Source organism: Mus pahari, chromosome 13, assembly GCF_900095145.1.
Source record: "Mus pahari chromosome 13, PAHARI_EIJ_v1.1, whole genome shotgun sequence".
Taxonomy (NCBI): domain Eukaryota; kingdom Metazoa; phylum Chordata; class Mammalia; order Rodentia; family Muridae; genus Mus; species Mus pahari.
In genome coordinates this window covers 42,577,209-42,594,836 of record NC_034602.1, presented here as the reverse complement: position 1 = coordinate 42,594,836, position 17,628 = coordinate 42,577,209, and the positions used below count along the sequence as shown (strand labels likewise).

The 17,628-nt window shown below is 39.7% G+C and overlaps 1 pseudogene; it reads right to left on the bottom strand.

Annotated features, from left to right (window-relative positions):
* Window positions 1-17,628, bottom strand: part of LOC110330296 — a 78,657-nt pseudogene that overhangs the window by 15,463 nt on the left and 45,566 nt on the right.

Sequence of the window (17,628 nt, the reverse complement as noted above, 5' to 3'; positions counted from 1 at the left end):
GGAGACTTCAGGTCTTTATATTCCACCCTTTCACCAAATAAGCACTGCCCTGGTTTCAATTGCAATACCTATACTCAATGGTGAGGCACTTAACTGCAGTAGCGGAAACCCACAGACCACCTCTCCCTGCTACTGATTACATCTGAGAGCAGATTTTGCAAATGAGCAATGGGATGAATTTGTTAGCTCCCCTTTGGAGCTAATAAAATAGCAAAAATTCCCATTTGCAAGACGTTTACAGGATGCCAAGCTCAGTTTGAAGTTTCCCATGCACGAAGCACTTGCTCTTTCCTACAGCCCTATAATATAAATCCTATTACTGTTCCCATTTTACCCAATGAGATACCTGAGGCACTGTGAAGCCATTCCATTTGCCCAAGGCCTTGCATTTGGAGAGAAACTCTAGCATAGTCTCCTCTTGCAGAATGGAGTGGATTAGCAATTTGAAGAGAATGCTTGAAGGACAGCTATCTCACCCTATTTTCATTAAGTATAAAAGTTAGTCTTGCATTCAATCAATATCTATTGCTTTTCTCCCAAGCTACAGGGAATATAGGAACAAATAGGGTGATAACCCTTCCTGTCTTCAAGGGCTCCTCTATGAAAGAAGAGACATGTCAAGGAGCAGCTGTAGTGCAGTGATCTGATGAAAACGCTGTCCTGCAAGGGCAAAACAAGAAACTCTTAGTTTAGAAAAAGTTTGGGGGAAAAGGAATACCATGGAATGCTTCTTAATCTATTTAATTTTATTTTTTGAGAATTTAATATATGATTTTGCATCATTTTCCCTCTCTCCCCTTTCAACTTCTCTCTTGCCTTGTCTACTCCTCCTAAAACTAGTGAGTTATTCTATAATTGTTATTAATACATACATATTTACATATATTTATACCACATGTAAATATACATAAAAATCCAATGTGCTGAGTCTATTTAGTTTTGCTTATATGTATAAGCATTTAGAGTTAACCATTTGGGAATTGATATATTATCAGGGGTGTCATCCATGAAAACTACTGATTATTCCTTTCTCAGAAGTTATTATTTGCCTGTAGTTCTTCATCTGTGGATAGGCCCTGCCCTGTGAGATTTCTTCTATCCATGCTGGTATGTCAACTGGTGGCTGTCATTGTACATACAGGTCTTATGTTGTTTGTTTGTTTGTTTTATTTTTATTATTGGATATTTTATTTATTTACATTTCAAATGATATCCCCTTTCCCTGTTTCCCCTCAGCAAACCCCCTGTTCCCTTCCCTCTCCCCCTGCTTCTATGAAGGTGCTCCCCCACCCACCTACCCACTCTCACTTCACTGCCCTGGCATTCCCCTACACTGGAGCATTGAGCCTTCAGTCTTGTTTAGACAGCATTTTCAGATTTCATGGGTAGAGCTTCCCTATCTTATTCAGAAGACACTATTTCACAAGCAGATGTCCTGATTCTCTAACTCTTACATTCTTCCTGCCTGCCCCCTATTCCTGAACATTTGCTGAGCCATAAGCATTGGAGTTGTGCTGTAGATATATCAGCTAGTGTTGAGCATGCCACCAGCAGCTGTTCTCTGCATTTTGGTAGTACATGATATTGGAGTAGCCCTGAAGAGAAGGCCAAGGTGGGGATGCTGGTTTCAAGCAGTTGGCTCGAGTGTTTAGAGAGGGTGAACATTCCTGAGGTATGCAGTATATAAACTTAGAACTTGGGGAAGTAAGTGGATAAGTACCAAGTCCAAATTTGAATCTAGGAAAAGGCAATGCTCCCAATCAAAGATAGCTACTTCATCTATTCCTTTTGAAATGCACTTCTGTCCTCAATAAATTAGATGAATGCTTCTCCTCACCATCATGGAAAAAGCAATCCACTTCACTCAGTCTGCAATCCCCATAGTAATTGTATCCAGAAACATTCTCACCCACACACCCCTATGTATCTAACTACATATCTAAGTACCTCATTGTCTAATCAAATTGATACAAAATTAATGGTCTTAAAAATACCTAATATGAACTTAGCTGGAGACAGAGCCAGTGCTCCAGACCCCCTCCCACGCCCAGAGACAGCTTGACTTCCAGGAGGTCTTTCACAACCAGGCTCACAGGTGAGACACACTCCACCCCCTGCCCCACAACTAACCCCCACCCCATCCCTCATCCTCACTCTTCTACCCAGCCGCAAAACCTGGCCTAACTGTAATCCTCACTGGGCCCAGCCAGGGTCCTATTCACCCTGCCCTGCCAGATACACATTTCCATTCCAGCCCATAACTCAGCCCTGGACTGAGCCAGCATTCCAGACCCCTCCTACACCCAGAGACACCTTGACTCCCAGGAGGCCCTTCATAACTACACTTCCAGAGACAGCCTGACTCAAGGAGGTCCATCATAACCAGACTTACAGGAGGGACAGAATCCAGTCAGGGACAGCAAGGCCAATTAAGACCTGAGATACCCAAACAAGAGGCAAACACAAGAACATAAGAAACAGAAACCAATTCCATTTAGCAACTTCAGAACCCAGTTCTCCCACCACAGCAAACCCTGGATACCCTAACACACCTGAGAAGCAAGATTCCGACCAAAATTCCCATCTCATGAAGATGATAGAGGACCTTAAAGAGGACATAAATAACTCCCTTAAAGAAATACAGAACACAAATAAATAAATAGAAAGCCCTTACAGAGGAAAACACATAAATCCCTTAAAGAAATACAGGAAAATACAATCAAACAGGTGATAAAATTGACCAAAACTGTCCAGGATCTAAAACTGGAAAGAGAAAAAATAAATAAATCACAAAGGGAGGCAACCCTGAAGATGGAAAACCTAGGGAAAAATCAGGAGTTACAGATGTAAGCATCATCAACAGAATACAAGAGACAGAAAAGAGAATCTCAGACACAGATGATACCATAAAAGATATTGACACAACAGTCAAAGAAAATACAAAGTGCAAAAATCTCCTAACCAAAAACATCCAGGAAATTAAGGACAAAATGAAAAGACCAAACCTAAGAATGATAGGTATAGAAGAGAGTGAAGATTCCCAGTTCAAAGGGACGGGAAACATCTTCAACAAAATCATAGAAGTAAACTTCCCTAACCTAAAGAAAGAGGTGACCATAAATGTAGAAGAAGCCTACAGAACACCAAATAGATTGGACCAGAAAAGAAACTTCTCAACTCACATAATAATCAAAACACTAAATGCACAGAACAAGGAAAGAATATTAAAAAGTAGTAAGAGAAAAAGGCCAATAACATATAAAAGCAGACCTATCAGAATTACACCAGATTTCACATCAGAGATTATAAAGGCCAGAAGATCTTAGACAGATGTAATGCAGACCCTAAGAGAACACAATTGCCATCCCAGGCTACTATATTCAACAGAACTCTCAATCACCATAGATAGAGAAACCAAGATAGTCTATAACAAAACAAAATTTAAACAAGATATTTCCACTAATCCAGCCTTACAGAAGATAATGGAAGGAAAACTTCAACACAAGGAGGAAAGCTATACTTAAGAAGAAGAAGAAGAAGAAGAAGAAGAAGAAGAAGAAGAAGAAGAAGAAGAAGAAGAAGAAGAAGAAAGAACTTAAGCATCTCACAGCAAACCCAAAAGAAGAGAATCACACAAACATAATACCACCAATATCAACAAAAATAACCGAAACCAACAATCACTGAACTTTAATATCTCCTAACATCAATGGGCTTGATTCCCCAATAAAGACACATAGGCTAACAAAATGGATATGCAAACAGGACCCAACATTTTGTTGCATACAGGAAACAAACATCAATGACAAAGATAGACATTACCTAAGACTAAACAGCTGGGAAAAAAAAAAAAACTTCCAAGCAAATGGTCCCAAGAAACAAGCTGGAGTAGCCATTCTAATATCCAATAATATAGACTTTCAACCAAAAGTTATCAAAAGATATGGAGAAGGTCACTTCATACTCATCAAAGGAAAAATCCACCAAAATGAACTCTCAGTTCTGAACATTGATGCCCCAAATGTAAGGATACCCACATTTGTTAAAGAAACATTACTAAAACTCAAGACACACATTGATCTACACACAGTAATAGTTGGAGACTTCAACACCCCTCTCTCACCAATGGAAAGATCATGGAGACAAAAATGAAACAAGACACAGAGAAACTAACAGAACTTATGTAGCAAATGTATTTAACAGATATCTACAAAACATGCAACAATAAAACTAAAGAATACACCTTCTTCTCAGTACCTCATGGTACCTTCTCCAAATTGACCATATAATCAGACACAAAACATGCCTCACCTGATACAAGAAGACTGAAAGAATCCCATGCATAATATCAGATCACCACGGACTAAAGTTGGTATTCAATAACAACAAAAACCCAAAGAGCTCACATACTCACAGAAACTGAATAATACTTTACTCAGTGATAACTTGGTCAGGAAAAAACCTTCTAGAATTTAATGAAAATGAAGGCACAGTATACCCAAACTTAATGGGACACAATGAAACCAATGCCTAGAGGAAAAGTCATAACACTAAATACCATCATAAAGAAATTGGAAAGGCCATACACTAGCAACTTAACAGCACATCTGAAAACTCTAGAGCAAAAAGAAGAAAACACACCCAAGAGGAGTAGATGGCAGGACATGGTCAAACTCAGGGTTAAAAAATCAACCAATTAGAAACAAAGAGAACTATATAAAGAGTCAACAAAGCTAAGAGCTGGTTCTTTGAGAAAATCAACAAGATAAATAAACCCTTAGCCAAACTAACTAAAGGGCACAGAGACCATATCCAAATTAACAAAATCAGAAATGAAAAGGGAAACAACAGAAACTGAGGAAAGTCATAAAATCATCAGAACCTACTACAAAAGCCTATACTCAACCCTATCCAAACACAACTGCAAGACCTAATACAGCAATTTAAGATGTTGATCACAGACTGGAGAGATGGCTCAGAGATTAAGAGCACTGACTGCTCTTCTTGAGTTCAATTCCCAGCAACTACATAGTGGCTCACAACCACCTATAAGGAGATCTGGTGCCCTCCTCTGGCTTGCAGGCATACATGCAGGCAGAACACTGTATATGATATATATATATTTAAAAAGATGCTGATCCCTGAACGATAGGACACAGAAAATACAAAATATATAGTAATGTCCGAGGGAAAAATGAAAAACTTCATACTGCAGTTTCCTTTGTGGGAAACGGCACAGACACAAACTGAACCACTTAGTTGTTAGCCAGAGTGATCGGCATGATTGGATAGAACATGAGGTTCCTTGTTGGAAGGCCCTTCCTTCAAAGGCTGTGAAGTGAAGACAAACTACCAGAGAGAGGCCCCAGTTGTTTAACTCTGGTGTGAATGGTGAGGACCATTTACTCTCCCTCACTCCCTCTTTGAGTGCTCCCATGGGAGACCACTCTGGACAGCCTCTCTGGGCTTCTCGTGCTATGTTCAAAAGACAGAACAGTTAGGGGCTATTTTCCAACAGCATTAGTGTGCTGGTCTGTGCAGTCCCTGGGAAGAATGACCAGAGAAGGCCTGACTGCCCAGTGCATCAAGCTATGAAACTGCTCTCCTGGGGACACTCTTCACCCCAACCCCAACAGCCAATTACTCAGAAGCCATTTAGTAAATGAGATCATTCAGTATGCTACTTGGAGCCTCAGAGAATAAAGTTGCAGGGAGAGGCTAACACCCTATGGCTAGTTCTTCCTTTCTGGTATATCCTAGAATGGACAATGATCCTGGGCTGTCTCACTCAAATACCAAAACCTGTACTTACAAGCTATAAGGACTTACAAGCTTATTATGGTCTAAGTTTCCTCACCAGAGAAATGGGGATAACAGTGCTTCTTCATGAGGTTGGGAGTCCTGTACCACACACTGAGATTACTTACTGTCTGCCGTGTGTGCCACAAACAGTCTTAAATGAGAGAAATATGGGTGTGGTAGCATGGAAAATGTCCCCCTGGGCTTGTGTGTTTAAAGACTTGTGCACAGCTAGTGGTACTATAGCTGAAGGTGTGGAACATTTGATGCCAAACTTAAGGGAGTGACTCCCTGAGAATAGGCCCTGAGATTTATATATAGTTCAGCCATACTTTCTGCTGGTTTTCAGGTTCATGACTAAAGGAGCAATGTTTTCCACCCATGATTTCTCTCTGCTGCTGTGCCTTCTGGCATGATGGAGTGTGTTCTCTAGAAGTGTAAGCCCCCCCTTGTTTAGGTTGCTACTTGACTGGCATTGAGTTATTGCAATGAGAAAATTACTAATACAGAAGTATGTTGTTAATGTTTGCAAATGAAGAATAAATTTACTCTGATTACATAGGTCTAAATGGGTTCTTTTTTCGTATTAATTTTTAAGTTTAATTTTTTGATTGGATATTTTCTTTATTTACATTTCAAATGTTTTCCCCTTTTCAGTTCTTCCCTTTGGAAACACCCTATTCCATCCCCTTCCCCCACTGCCTCTATGTGGGTGCTCCCCCACCCACCCACTCCCATCCTCCCATCCTGGCATTACCCTACAGTGGGGCATCAAACATCCTCAGGTGCAAGGGCCTCTCCTCTCACCGATGTCCAATAAGGTCATCCTCTGCCACATATGCAGATAGTGCCATGGGTTCCTCCATGTGCTTTCTTTGGTTGGTGGTCCAGTCCCAGGGATCTCGTGGGGGGCGGGGTCTGGCCTGTTGACACTTTTGCTTGCTCCATGGGGATGCAAACTCCCTCAACTCCTTCAGTCCCTTCTCCAACCCCTTTACCTGGGACCCCTGAATTCAGTTCAATGGTTGGCTTCGAACTTCAGGCCTCTGTATTTGTCAGGCTCTGGCAGAGCCTCTCAGGAGGCAGCCATGTCAGGCTTCTATCATCAAGCACTTCTTGGCATACACAATAGTGTCTGGGTTCAATGGCTGTATATGGGGTTGATACACAGGTGGGGCAGCCTCTGGATGGCCTTTCCTTCAGTCTCTGTTCCACATTTTGTTTCCATATTTCCTCCTGTGAGTATTTTGTTCACCCTTCTAAAAAGCACAGAAACGTCCACATTTTGGTCTTCCTTCTTATGTTTCATATGGTCTGTGAATTGAAACTTGGGTATTCTGAACTTTTAGGCTAATATCCACTTATCATACAGTGTTTATTCTTTTGTGACTGAGTTACCTCACTCAGGATGGTATTTTCTAGTTCCAACCATTTGCCTGCGAATTTCATGAGATCATTTTTAATAGCTAAGTAGTATTCTATTTTGCAAATGTACCATATTTTCTGTATCCATTCCTCTATCGAGGAACATCTGAGTTGTTTCCAGCTTCTGGCTCTTATAAATATGGCTGCTATGAACATAGTGAAGCATGTGCTCTTATTACAAGTTGGAGCATTTTCTGGGTATATGCACAGGAGTGGTATAGCTGGGTCCTCAGGTCGTACTATCAGCCAGGCTGATTCCAGAGTGGTTGTACCATCTTACAATCCCACCAGCAATGGAGGAGTCTTCCTCTTTCTCCACATCCTTGCCAGCAGCTGTTGTCATTGCAGTTTTTGATCTTAACCATTCTGACTGGTGTGAAGTGGAATCTCAGAGTTGCTTTGATTTCCATTTCCCTGATAAGTAAAGATGTTGAACATTTCTTTAGGTGCTTCTCAGCCCTTTAAGTTTCCTCAGGTGAGAATTCTCTATTTAGCTCTGTACCCCATTTTTTTAGAGATATTTTCTACTTGTATCCTGCTTAGTGTTCCAAATAAATATTTTCTTTTTCTTTTTTAATTATATATTTTCTTTATTTACATTTCAAATGTTACCCCTTTCCTAGTTTCTCCTCTGAAAACCCCTATCCCTTCCCCCTTCCTCCTGCTCACCAACCTACCTACTCCTGCTTCCTGGCCCTGGCAGTCCCCTATAATGGGGCACATAACCTTCACAGGACCCAGGGCCTGTCCTCCCATTGATGACCGACTAGGCCATCCCCTGCTACATATGCAGCTAGAGACATGAGTCCCACCATGTGTTTTCTTTGGTAGATGGTTTAGTCCCAGGGATCTCTGAAGATACAGGTTAGTTCATATTGTTGTTCTTCCTACGGGGCTGCAAACCCCTTCAGCTCCTTGTCTGTACCGCATTTTTAATAGGATTATTTGGTTCTCTGGAGTTTAACTTCTTGAGTTCTTTGTATATATTGGACATTAGCCCTCTATCGGATGTTGGATTGGTAAAGTTCTTTTCCAAATCTGCTGGTTGCCATTTTGTCCTATTGACAGTGCCCATTGCCTTACAGAAGCTTTGCAATTTTATGAGGTCCCATTTGTCAATTCTTGACCTTAGAGTATTAGCCATTGATGTTCTGTTCAGGAACTTTTCCCCTGTGCCCATGTGTTGGAGACTTTTCCTCACTTTCTCTATTAGATTCATTGTATCTGGTTTTCTGTGGAGGTCCTTGATCCACTTGGACTTGAGCTTTGTACAGGGAGAGAAGAATGGATCAGCATGCGTTCTTCTACATGTGGACTGCTAGTTGAACCAGCACCTTTTCTTGAAAATGCTGTCTTTTTTCTACTGAATGGTTTTAGCTCCTTTGTCAAAGATCAAGTGACCATAGGTGTGTGGGTTCATTTCTGGGTCTTTAATTCTATTCCATTGATCTACCTGCCTGTCACTGTACAAATACCATGCAGTTTTTTGGGTTTTCTTTTGGGCTTTATTGGATATTTTCTCTATTTACATTACAAATGTTATCCCCTTTCCTAGTTTCCCCTCAAAGAACCCCATCCCCCATTCCCTCCTGCTTCCCCCTACTCACCAACCCACCCACTCCAGCTTCCTGGCTCTGGCATTCCCCTACACTGGGGCATAGAGCCTTCACAGGAACAAGAGCCTCTTCTCCCATTGATGTCCAACTAGTCCATCATCTGCTACATATGCAGTTGGAGCCATGATTTCCACCATGCGTACACTTTGGTTGGTGGTTTAGTCCCTGGGAGCTCTGGGGGAACTGGTAAGTTCACACTGTTGTTCCTCCTATGAGACTGCCAAGCCCCTCAACTCCTAGAGTCCTTTCTCTAACTCCTTCATTTGGGTACCCTGTGTTCAGACCAATGCATAGCTGTGAGAATCCACTTATGTATTTGTCAGGCACTGACAGAGTTTCTCAGGATACAGCTATATCAGGATCCTGTCAGCAATCACTTGTTAGCATTCACAATAGTGTCTGGGTTTGGTGACTGTATATGGGATGGAACCCCAGGTTGGGCAGTCTCTGCATGGTTATTCCTTAATTCTCTGCTCCACACTTTGTCTCTGTAACTCCTTCCTTGGGTGTTTTGTCTCCTGTTCTAAGAAGGATTGTAGTATGCACACATTGATCTTCCTTCTCCTTGAGCTTCATGTGGTCTGTGAACTGGATCTTGGGTATTTTTGAGCTACTGGGCTAATATCCACTTATCATTAAGTGCATATCATGTGTGTTCTTTTGTGAATGGGTTACCTCACTAAGGATGATATCCTCCAGATCCATCCATTTGCCTAAGAATTTCATAAATTCATTGTTTTTGATAGCTGAGTAGTACTCCATTGTATAAATGTACCACACTTTTTGTATGCATTCCTCTTTTGACATCAAGGTTTTTTACACCTTCTGGCTATTATAAATAAGGCTGCTGTGAACATAGTGGGGCATGTGTCCTTGCTACATGTTGGAGCATCTTTTGGGTATATGCCCAGGAATAGTGTTGCTGGGTCCTCAGGTAGTACTATGTCCAATTTTCTGAGGAACCTCCAAACTGATTTCCAGAGTGGTTGTACCAGCTTGCAATCCCACCAGCAATGGAGGAGTGTTCCTCTTTCTCTACATTCTCACCAGCATCTGCTGTCCTCTGATCTTAGCCATTTTGACTGGTGTGAGGTGGAATCTCAGGTTTGTTTTGATTTGCATTTCCCTGATGACTAAAGATGTTGAACATTTCTTTAGGTGATTCTTCTTTGTTTAGCTTTGTATCCCATTTTTAATAGGGTTATTTTGTTCTCTGGAGTATATCTTTTGTTCTTTGTTTCTATTGGATATTAGCCCTGTGTCAGATTGGTAAGGATATTTTCCCAATCTGTTGGTTGACTTTTTCTCTTATTTATGGTGCCCTTTGCCTTACAGAAGCCTTGCAATTTTAAAAGGTCCCATTTGTCGATTCTTGATCATACAGTACAAGACCTTGAGGTTATGTTCAGGAATTTCCCCCCTGTGCCCAAATGTTCAGGGCTCTTCTCCACTTTCTCCTCTATAAGTTTCAGTGTCTCTGGTTTTATGTGGAGGTCCTTGATCCACTTGAATTTGTGCTTTGTACAAGGAGATAAGAATGGACTGATTCACATTCCTCCACATGCTAACTGCTAGTGAGCCAACACCATTTGGTGAAAATGCTGTCTTTTTTCCACTGGACAGTTTTAGCTCCTTTGTCAAATATCAAGTGATCATAAGTATGTAGGTTCACTTCTGGGTCTTCAACGCTATTCCATTTATTTACCTGTCTGTTACCCAGTCAATATCATGTAGGTTTTATCACAAATGCTCTATAGTACAGCTTGAGGTCAGAGATAGTGATTCCACCAGAAGTTCTTTTATTGTTGATTATAGTTGTGGCTATCCTGGGATTTTTGTTATTTCAGATGAATTTTGAAATTGCTCTTTCTAAATCTATGAAGAATTGAGTTAGAATTTTGATGGGGATTGCATTGAATCTCTAGATTGCTTTCAGCAAGATGGCCATTTATACAATATTAATCATGCCAATTCATGAACATGGGAGATCTTTTCATCTTCTGAGGTCTTCTTTGATTTCTTTCTTTGGAGACTTGAAGTTCTTGTCATACAGATCTTTCACTTTCTTAGTCAGAGTCATATCAAGGTATTTTATATTATTTGTGACTATAGTGAAACGTGTTATTTCCCTAATTTCTTTCTCAACATTTTTATCCTTTGTGTAGAGAAAGGCCTCTGATTTGTTTGAGTTAATTTTATATCCAGCTATTGCACTGAAGCTGTTTATCAGGTTTAAGAGTTCTCTGGTGGAATTTTTGGGGTCACTTAAGTATACTATCATATCATGTGCATATAGTGATATTTTGACTTCTTCCTTTCCAATTTGTATTCCTTTGACCTCTTTTTGTTGCCTAATTGCTATAGCTAGGACTTCAAGTACTATATTGAATAGGGAGAGAGAGTGGGCAGCCTTGTCTAGTCCCTGATTTTAGTGGGTTTGCTTCAGATTTCTCTCTATTTAGTTTGATGTTGGCTACTGGTTTACTGTACATTGTTTTACTATGTTTATGTATGGGTCTTGAATTCCTGATCTTTCCAAGACTTCTATCATGAATGGTTTTTTGAATTTTGTCAAATGCTGTTTCAGCATCTAATGAGATGACCATATGGGGTTTTTTGGGGGTGGGGTGGGGTGGGGTGGGGTGAGGGTTATATAGTAGATTACATTGATGGATTTCTGTATATTGAACCATCCCTGCATCCCTGGGATGAAGCCTACTTGATCTTGATTGATGATCATTTTAATGTGTTCTTGGATTCAGTTTCTGAGAATTTTATTATTTTTTGCATCAATATTCATAAGGGAATTTGGTCTGAAGTTCTCTTTCTTTGTTGGGTTTTTGTGTAGTTTGGGTAGAGTACCTTCTGTTTCTATTTTGTGGAATAGTTTGAGGAGTATTTGTATTAGGTCTTCTTTGAAGGTCTGATAGAATTCTAAACGAAACCCATCAGGTCCTGGACTTTATTTAGTTGGGAGACTATTCATGACTGTCTCTAATTCTTTAGGGTATATGGGGCTGCTTAGATCATTAATCTGATCCTGATTTAACTTTGGTACCTGATATCTGTCTAGAAAATTGTTCATTTCATCTAGGTTTTCCAGTGTTGTTGAGTATAGGCTTTTGTAGTAGGATTTGATGATGTTTTGGATTTCCTCAGTTTTTGTTATAATGTCTCCATTTGCATTTCTGATTTTGTTAATTAGGATACTGTCTCTGTGCCTTCTAGTTGGTCTGGCTAAGGACTTATCTATTTTGTTGATTTTCTCGAAAAAAAAACTAAACAAAATGAAATAAACAAACAAACAACAACAACAATAAAAAACAGCTCCTGGTTTGGTTGATTCTTTGTATAGTTCTTTTTGTTTCCACTTGGCTGATTTTAGCTCTGAGTTTGATTATTTCCTGCCCTCTACTCCTCCTGGGTGAATTTGCTTCCTTTTGTTCTAGAGCTTTTAGGTGTGTTGTCAAACTGCTAGTGTAGTTTCTTTCTCTCTCGCTCTAGTTTCTTTCTGGAGGCACTCAGAGCTATGAGTTTTCCTCTTAGGACTGCTTTCATTTTGTCCCATAAGTTTAGATATGTTGTGGTTTCATTTTCATTAAACTCTAAAAAGTCTTTAATTTCTTTATTTCTTCCTTGACCAAGTTATCATTGAGGAGAGTGTTGATCAGCTTCCATGTGTATGTGGGCTTTCTATTATTTATCACCTTTAGTCCATGGTGATCTGCTATATCTGATTGTAGCCTGTCCTTCCTGTTATCCCAGTTGAGTCAGAACTCCTCAGAGTCCAGCTTTCTCTGTGATCCTGTGATTCTGGGTGTGTCAGAGTTCCTGGGAGTCAATCTTCCTCTAAGTCACTGAGATGCTGGTGTGACCAAACTCCTCCTCTGGGGGCTGTGGGGCTGTCAGCTGTGATTGCAACCAAGGTAGACCAGCACAGACTGGAGGGAACCTGAGCCACTGGTAGGGCGGGGTTCCTGCATCCTTGGCTCCTGCTGCTCCCAATTACTCCCAGTGGTGTTGGAACAAATGTTGTGCTCTACTCACAGTTGATCCTAAAATCCTGGGCATACTAGAGTGCCTGGGGTGTGGCAAGTCCTCTGGGGACCATGTAACTGTCTGCCAAGTTTGCAAACAAGGTGGTCTGGCAACCATAAGGCTACCATGCAGATTGTATCACAATTTCTCTGTAGTACAGCTTGTGGTCAGGGATGGTGATTCCACCAGAGGTTCTTTTATTGTTTAGAATAGCTTTGGCTATCCTGGGTTTTGTTTTATACCAAATGAATTTGAGAATTGCTCTTTATAACTCTATGAAGAATTGAGTGGAAATTTTCACAGGGAATGCATTGAATCTGTAGATTGCTTTCAGCAAGATGGTCATTTTTACTATATTAATTCTGCAAATCCACTACCATGGGAGATCTTTCCATCTTCTGAGGTCATCTTTGATTTCCTTCTTCAGAGACTTGAAGTTCTTGCCAGACAGATCTTTCCCTTGTTTGGTTAGATTCACACCAAGATACTTTATATTGTATATGACTATTGTGAAGGCTGTCATTTCCATAATATCTTCCTCAGCCAGTTTATCCTTTGAGTATAGGAAGGCAACTGATTTGTTTGAGTTAATGTTATATTCAGTCACTTTGCTGAAGTTGATTATCAGGTTTAGGACTTCTCTGGTGGAATTTTTGGGGTCACTTTAGTATACTATCATATCATCTGCAAATAGTGATATTTTGACTTCTTCCGTTTCACTTTGTATCCCTTTGACCTTTTGTTGTCTAATTGCTCTAGCTAGAACTTCAAGTAGTATATTGAATAGATGGGGAAAAAGAGGGCATCCTTGTCTAGTCCCTGATTTTAGTGGAACTGCTTCAAGTTTCTCTCCACTTAGTTTACTCAAGGTTAGGGTACATAATATCCCCAAGAGGGCTATATTGATGTTAATATTGAAAATAATAAATTTATGATGTGACAACCTTGAGCTGGGCATAATGTCTTTAATACCAACACTTAAGAGGCAGAGACAGGAAGATTTCTGTGAGTTTAAAGCTATATAATGAATCCCAGGCCAGTGAGAGTTACATAATCAGACCCTGGTTTTTAAGAAAAAAAAAGAAAGAAAAGAAAAAAATTCAACCTAACACATTTATTGTTTAATATCATTCTTATTGACACTTCTATTATTTTTAAATTTATTTATTTGTATTTTTACATTCAATAGTTTATTCCCATCCCCCATCCACCCTCCAACTGTTCAACATCCCATACCTCCTCCCCACCCCCTTGACTACATGTGACTGTCCCCATCTCCCACCCCACCTGACCTCTAAACTCCCTGGATCCTCCAGTCTCTTGCTATAGTAATATTATTTTCCTTTCCCTTTTCCCCCTCTAACCCTTCCCATGCACCCCTTGTTGTTTTCTTTCTAATTTATGGCCTCTTTTTTATTAGTTGTTATTACATGCATCTCTGTATATGTATAAATATATATAAAAGAATAAAAAAACTATGTCTAAAAGCAAAACAAAGACAGTATAGCCTTCTCCGTCTGGTATACACAGTAGTTGAATGGAAAGCCAGAAGTGTATATTTTCAAGCTGTCATTCCAACAGACTGTGAGAAGGAATGAACTGAGTCCTCATTGCCAGGTCACTGTGGAATTAATTTTGTATTTGAAAAGCAGAAGAAAACCTTGAAATAGCTTTCCTGCTTTAGCTTGGCCATTTTCATGCTTCTGAAAACAGAAGCAAATGTAACATGAATGGCAGATTCCCAGCTGCAGAAAGATTTAAATCCATGTCTGAAAACTGGACAATCAAATGAGGGAGGAACATAGCAGCCGGAAATAACCCCGGACCTAAATGCAGTTTATTCAACATTATTAACACAAATAAAATTTATGCCTATAGTTCTGTGCAATAAGAACAACTTCCCACATCAAAGAGCAATATTTTATGGTGCCAATCAAATTAAACCACCAGAAGCATATGGAAAGAAATCAATTTTGCAACAAAACTTAGAAAAGTATGGTATTCATCATGTTTAAGACAGGTTCATTCCAGGTCCAAGTAAACTTTCTTCTTCCAAGAAAGGACTGCTTTGTTTCGTTTTGTTTCGTTTAGCTTGCTTTGCTTTGTTATCCTTTTACTGAAAAAGTACTAAACACAAGATTCCTTCAACCTTTCTTTCTTCAACCCTACATTAATAAACAGAACAAAACCCAACACACACACACACACACACACATACACACAAGCATGCACACGCACACACAAAATCAGATTCAGACAAGTGTAACTATATTGATTTAGTCAAAAGTAAAGCTAAACTCTTATGCCAAGGGCACTGAGAATTATAGTGAGAAGCATTTTTAGACAAAGACCAGTACTCTTCTCTCTCGAGAGCTTCAGAGACTAATTACACAATGACTTTAGCAGCTCTCCTAGACTAACAGCAACAAAGCCACTTTCACAGCTCTAAGTTCCGCATATGTCTACAGACAAAAGACAGTCTCTAGTCTCTAGTACAATCTCACTCTGTACAGAACACATATCAATAACACTAGTCCTCTAGATTATACTCCTGAATTAGGAGCCTCTACAGCTGCCAATAAGTCACATTTGAAAGACATAGTCAAAATAGGTCCTGCAAATCATGGACCTCAATTGATTCTTTTGTGAGTTACAAGCCAGTAAGCCATGCAGATGCGGCAATGAGAAAAAAATACAAAAGTGCATACAGAGTAGGAAGGGGTAATGCATGATGTACACAGTTTAGAACCAAAAGAGATTTTCCAGTTACCTAGTCTGGTCTTGTAGGGTCCAGGACCTAAGCATGTAATAGTAAAGAAATGTGGAATGCAAAAATAATCCCACCGGCAAAAATAGAACTGACTGTACAGTGCCAAATGCCCAAAGGGCTTCTCTTCATTTGTATAACTCCATGGTTATTCTAAATAAAAATGGAAACACTCCAAACTATTGTGTCAAAGTTGAGGGAAGTCTTAATTTTTCTGATAGGGATTTAAAATTTGCATTCAGTTAAACCCAGTCAATTGAAACTTGAAAGTAAGCTTCTTTGTTTTGTCTCAATTATACCATATGATTCTTCATTCAGTCATTCACTCATTCATTCATTCATTTATTCATTATTCATTCACCGACTCAACAGATATTTTCCAAGAGCCTCCAAGTCCAAAGCAATGCCTTGTCAACAGGAATCTGTCAGTGAACCACAGAGAGCCCTTGGAGAGAATTGGCAATAAACCAGTATAGGTGTGTTTACAGCAGGAGTAAACAAAGTGATAATGGAAAATAAGTCAAGGGTATAATAGATTGTTAGATGATAGTTGATAATAATGATCAAGGAAGGCTTTTCCAACAAATTCTCCTGAGTTAAAGGTTTAAAAGGAACAAAATATATGAATATATAGTTTGGAAGAAAAGAAAGAGAAAACATCCCTGGAAGAGTGAATCACAAGCACAAAGGCTCTTGGGTGGAAGCATTTCTATGTGGACAAAAAGATGGCCAGACTATATTGAATTAGCAGATGACAGAGATGATAGATAGAGGTAGAAATAAAGAATGGAGACTAGATCAAGCAAAGTTCTTCTTTTAGTCTACAGCAAGGATGTATATTCTTACAAATGCTATTCTGACTGAGATGCAAAAACTTTAGTATTTTTTTTTTATTTTTGAGAAGAGAAATGACAGAGCCTGACTTTGCTGGTGTGAAATGGACGTAGCTAGGAAGCAAGCAAAAAGCAGACATATTACTTAGAAGGCCGTTTTTGTAATGAGACAGACTCTTGTACTAGAATGGGGACAATGGGGATCTTGAAAAGTTACAGTCATCTTCTCCATTCCAATAAGTGACAAATATGTTAAAGATCCCCAGGTTGGAAGTAGTCCTTCCCACATCAACTTAGGCAGTCAAGATAATCCTTCAGTTAAGGATCCCTGATCAGAAGATTCTAAGTTGTGGCAAGTTGACATTTAAAAGCAACCATTACAATATCCAAATGAAAATATAAGAAATAACCTACCATGATCAGTTTTCAGTGTGAGGTACATGAAAAGCTCATCAATGAATCACAGATAAAAAGCCTCTTTCTTGTCTATGTAGCAGCTGACTGCTTTATTTAAGTGCCTTGGTTAATTTCAGGGTAGAAAATTTACAGTCAGCTATTGACTAAACCCATAAAAATAAGGTCATCGTGGCTTCAGGGTTCACATTAGATGAGCCTTTGTGTCCTTAACCATCAAGATTAGGACTCTAGAGAGAAGGTGTATTGGATGAGAATAAAAACTGGAACTCTCTGAAGTGCCAGCAAATGGGGGGGTGGGGGAAGAGGGTAAGAGTTTTCCATGATCTGGGACTTTAAAAATCAGTTTAGCCAAACTGACACCAGTTTTTGTAGAAAATAAAACTTGTTTCACCTTCACTCTTGAAATAAGAGTGAGGGTCTTGCTTCTTCCAGAGAAGTTTAATAGACAGTGAAACAGACAAAGTTGGCATTCAGAGAAGAATTTGCAATGACATTACATATGTGTGCTGTCTGCTCCATGGAGCTCATGAAAGCTATGATACAATCATTCGTAATGTAAAGCATCCGATGAGATAGAATCCTAATCTGTTTTGAGATTACAGGTCAGGACAATGAAGAAAAGGCTATGAAGAAGCTGAGAAGAAACTTCTGTGATATGGAGAGAGAGGGGGGGAGGGAGGGAGAGAGAGAGGGAGAGAGAGAGAGAGAGAGAGAGAGAGAGAGAGAGAGAGAG